Source organism: Haemaphysalis longicornis, unplaced genomic scaffold (genome assembly GCF_048455015.1).
Source record: "Haemaphysalis longicornis isolate Haplotype H1 unplaced genomic scaffold, Haemaphysalis longicornis Haplotype H1 scaffold_10, whole genome shotgun sequence".
NCBI lineage: Eukaryota > Metazoa > Arthropoda > Arachnida > Ixodida > Ixodidae > Haemaphysalis > Haemaphysalis longicornis.
The window spans coordinates 112003216-112008209 of record NW_027526204.1 but is presented as its reverse complement, the minus strand read 5'-3'; the positions used below and the strand labels follow the sequence as shown (position 1 = coordinate 112008209).

Below are 4994 nucleotides of genomic sequence, written 5' to 3'. Positions count from 1 at the left end.
GAAGCCCTAGGGTGGAGTGGCCTAAGGAGATGAGAGGCGCTCCTTGAGCACACGTCTCTCGTTCACGCACCGCACCAGTGTCTTGGGGGAAAGCCTGTCACGAAGGAAGCCCATCATTGTTTGCAGCAGTCGATTCCGGTCAGGCACTAGAATTGCGTACGTCCGGCGCTTAACTAGCTCAAACTTGTACAGCATACATTTTACATGATTCTTTAGTATGACATTTCTCGTTCTTAACAAGTCACAATTTCGTATGTCCCAGTTCGTAGAAATAACTCTCCATTTACGTTTTCAAACTAAGTAGTACTTCGAAAATATTACAAGGTTCGAATGTTGCTACTCGATTATAAGCCCAGTTCAAAACTGTTCTCGCCGCGATATTCGAGAGTTTCGAATATTCGCCTACTCCTACTGAATTGATGCGCGTGCTGGCGCTGTGCAATTTCGTGGTAAACACTAGGTGGCTATTGGGCCGAAAAACAAAAGCTCTTACAAGTACACAACAAAGTTTTGTTGCGAAAAAAAAAACATGTCCCGACACCGGGAATCGAACCCGGGCCTCGTGGGTGAGAGCCAGGTACCCTTACCACTAGACCATGCCGGAGCTCGGTTGGGTTAAGAGGTATTTTGTTTTCAAGGATCGGTTGCTCTAATACGATTGATTGATTGTGGGGTTTAACGCGCCGACGCAACGCAGGCGATGAGGCCCGCCGTAGTGGAGGGCTCCGGATTAATTTTGACCACCTGGGGATCTTTACCGTGCGCCGAAATCTCGTACACACGGGCGTTTTTGCTTTTCGCCTCCACCAGAAAAGCGACCGCCGCGGCCGGGAAACGAACCCGCTCTTAATACGACGGTGTCGTTGATAACCTCAATGGTTGATAAAATGGGGTCATTCAAACTCGGTTTCTAAACTGGAAGGTGACTAAGAACGCGCATAGGTATTCTTGTAATGTTGTTTTGTTGTAATATTGTAAAGTTGCTGTGCATATAACTTGTAAAGCAAGCTATATGCACAGAAACTATTTACATATTACAATATATACGCTAACAATGCATGGAACGATAAACGCCGAAACATAAACGGGCACAAAACTTCAATTTAGCACCTTTTTATGCTTCGATTGTTCATTATTCCACTATTTTTAGCAGATATTCCTAGTCAAATGTACGCATCTGACTAGAAATAATTTGATTTTAAACCTTTTCAGGTGAATTATAAAATTGACAAAAAGAGTTTCAAACAATAATAATTAACTAGCTGTTCAACAGTTAACTTACCTGGCCTATAAATAGTTGTTAATAGGCTGCCTTGATCCCCATCAGCCAGCGGCGCGTTATCTAAGAGTTCAAACTTCGAACAGCTGTAATATTAGGGTGCTCTGCACTACGGCACAATAAATAGACAAACCCATACATGGTTCGCGGCAATATTCTGATTGATTGATTGTGGGGTTTAACGCGCCGACGCAACGCAGGCGATGAGGCGCGCCGTAATCCGGCGAGGAGGGCTCCGGATTAATTTTGACCACCTGGGGATCTTTATCGTGCGCCGAAATCTCGTACACACGGGCGTTTTTGCTTTTCGCCTCCATCAGAAAAGCGGCCGCCGCGGCCGGGAATCGAACCCGCGACCTCGTGCTCAGCAGCGCAACGCCATTGCCACTGAGCCACCGCGGCGGGTGGCAATATTCTCCCTAGCCAGGTATGGATTCGCAACAGCGTCACGTTGCCAGAATAATCCCCATCCCTTTCGCCGTTCTTAATAAGAATATATACGCAGCCGGAAGCGTTGAAATCGTGGTATCATTATGGCTGCAGTGTGTAGCATGGTTCAGATTCATTGAACTCAGCGTAGCGCTTTTTTCCTAGTCGGTATATAAGCTATATCGCCTGATAGTCCGACGTCTGTTTTCTGCGTTCTTTTTTGTTACAATTCGTTGCCTGTTTTTTCCCGGTTCTTTTTTTTTTTCAAGGGAAGCGATAAGTACTGGCCAGTGAGGTTACCTATTTAGCACAAGTCGGCGTCGGTTGTAGAAACTTCATCGCCGCCGTGAGAAAGCAAAGTAAAGTAAAGTAAAGTAAAGTAAAGTAAAGTAAAGCAAAGTAAAGTAAAGTAAAGTGAAGTAAAGTAAAGTAAAGTAAAGTAAAGTAAAGTAAACAAAACAAATCAAATCAAAGTAAAGGAAATCAAAATACAGCAAAGAAAAGCAAAATAAAGCAAATCAAAGCAACGCGAGAAAACGCAAACCAAAGTAAAGCAAAACAAAGCAACGCAACGCAAAGCAAAGTAAAACAAATCAAAGCAAATGAAAGCAAAGCAAAATAAATCAAAGAAAGGGAGAACAAAGTGCAACAAAGCAAAGTAAACCAAAGCAGATCATAGCAGAACAAAGTAAAACAAAGCAAGGCCGGACGAAGTAAAACAAAGCAAAGTAAAGCAAAGCAATGCAAAGTAAAGTGAAAAGTAAACTAAATCAAAGAAAAAATAAAGCAAAGCAGAGCAAAATAAAGCAAGCAAAGAGAAAAAAAGTGGAACAAAGCAAAGTAAAGAAAACCAAAGCAGAGGAATACCAATCGAAGCAATGCAAAATAAAGCAAAGAAAGGGAGAACAAAGTACAACAAATCAGAGCAAAATAAAGCAAGCAAAGCACAACAAAGTAAAACGAAGCAAGGCAGAACGAAGTAAAACAAAGCAAAGTAAAGCAAAGCAATGCAAAGGAAAGTGAAAAGTAAAAAAAATAAAAAATAAATAAACCAAAGCAGAGCAAAATAAAGCAAGCAAAGCAAAACAAAGTTGAACAAAGAAAAGTAAAGAAAACCACAGCAAAGTAATACCAATCGAAGCAAAGCAAAATGACGCAAAGAAAACTAAAGCAGAAAAACGCAGATCAAAGTTGGTAAAGCGAATCAAAGTAAAGCGGAACAATGTTAACAAAGCAAAGTATCTAAAACCAATCAAAGTAAAGCAAAATAAAGCAAAGGAACGGAAAGCTAATCAAACCAAAGCAAAGCAATGAACAGTAGAGCAAATCAAAGTAAACTAAAATAAAGCAAGGCAAAGCAGAGTAAAGCAAAGCAAAGTACAGAAAAGCAAAAACTTGAAGCGTACCCGCCGTCGTGGCTCAGTGGCTAAGATGTTGCGCTGCTCAGCACGAGGTCGCGGGTTCGAATCCCGGCCGCGGCGGCCGCTTTTCTGATGGTGGCGAAAAAAAAAACGCCCGTGTGTACGAGATTTCGGCGAACATTAAAGATTCCCAGGTTGTCAAAATTAATCCGGAGATCTCCACTACGGCGTGCCTCATGGCCTGCATCGCGTCGGCGCGTTAAACCCTACAATCAATTAATCAATCAAAAACTTGAAGCGAAATCTTGTTGCGAAACTACGAAAAAAAAGCAATGTTTACCGCTGACTATTTAGATGCGGCTGTCAGAAACTATCAGGTGGTCCGCTTGCTTCGACAGCACAATGAAGGATGGGAGAAAATGATTGTTTAGCGCAGGGCCGTACCCAGAAATTTTTTTCGGGGGGGGGGGGGGGGGTTATGAATTTTTGGAAGGGGGTAGTTTTGCTGAAAGCAACAGTAAGAATTGTTTACGTGCTGCCTGGAAAAGATTTCGGGAGGGGTTTGAACCCCCAAACCCCCCCTCTGGGAACGGCCCTGGCAGGGCCGTACCCAGAAATTTTTTTCGGGGGGGGGGGGGGTTATGAATTTTTGGAAGGGGGTAGTTTTGCTGAAAGCAACAGTAAGTATTGTTTACGTGCTGCCTGGAAAAGATTTCGGGAGGGGTTTGAACCCCCAAACCCCCCCTCTGGGTACGGCCCTGGTTTAGCGCTTATGTCAAAGATGCTAACCAACAAGCTACCAGCAAGTGGGGGTGCGACTAAAGGAGATTACGTTACTTGGCATCCTGCATGGACCAATAGGAACGGTGCCGTATGTTAACGTCATTTTCTACAAGGCCAGCACAAACGTGGACGACTTTTATTCTGTGGATAAAGAACAGGAGAAAAGAAGTGCACAAGTAACAGACATCCAAGAAGCAGAATCCTAATCGTTTGAAAACAGCGCGGAAGACGGGACGAAGCAAGTAATAGACGACACAAGCGCTGTTTTCCTGAATGTTTTGCAATGTTTTCCTGAATGGGCATTTGTCGTTTTCGCATTGAAACCACTGCAGTGCCTTCTGGGTGATTAATAAAAACAGAAAACAGCGCAAAATTGGGGGGCGTTCACATCAATGAATGTGGATGATTACTTACGCTGAGAGAGCGAGAAAGAGAGAGAGAAAGGGAGAGACAAAAAAACACATTTATTGTTTTCTAGAAACAGTCTTTAGGGTGACCTCCTCATTCCAGGAGTGCATTGGCACGGGCCGCGCTGAAAGTCAAGGGAAAAGCTAGCCAAGATGTTTTCCCAAAGCTCATAAGTGTGGAAGGGATTGGGCGTGTCAAGTGGGCTTTGTCTACAGCCGCCGAAAATTTAAAAAAAGTGTCCCGAATTCCCCACAAAAGCGGCACAAAGGGGGATGGTACGGGTTCTGTAGCGGTATCTCCTCGGGTGCGAGTAAGCGTTAGCTTGAAGGGCGACATGTATTTTCTCGTGGCCCTTGGGTAGCTGTTTCTGCAGTGGGGAGTACGTTTGTATCTTCAGCCTATTGTGCGCGGTAATCTCCTGATACGGGCCTAGAGCAAGTAGACGCAGTTCTTCATTTTCGGGTGCTCGCCGGGTCAACTCTCGAGCTGTGAGATGGGCAATCTTGTTCCAGGCGACTCCAAATTCGCGCAGGCGCCCAGATTATATTGACGGGTCTCGCTAATGGTTTCTGTTGCAGTATCTTAAGTGTAGTCTTGTCTATCCGGCCGCATGAAAAGTTGCGACAAGCCTTCTTAGTTAGGGTCTCAATTTGAGTTTTGGAAAGCACCAAGGCTATGGCCGCTTCCTTGGCGAATAGAGGGCTGGCTCGGTCCAGTAATACGCTGGTGGGGTG

The 4994-nt window shown here is 44.3% G+C and overlaps 1 non-coding gene across 1 annotated transcript; it reads right to left on the bottom strand.

Annotated features, from left to right (window-relative positions):
- Nucleotides 1-532: 532 nt before the first annotated feature.
- On the bottom strand, nucleotides 533-604 carry Trnae-cuc (transfer RNA glutamic acid (anticodon CUC)). Its single transcript has one exon. It is a non-coding gene; the product is annotated as a tRNA-Glu (tRNA).
- Nucleotides 605-4994: the final 4390 nt, after the last annotated feature.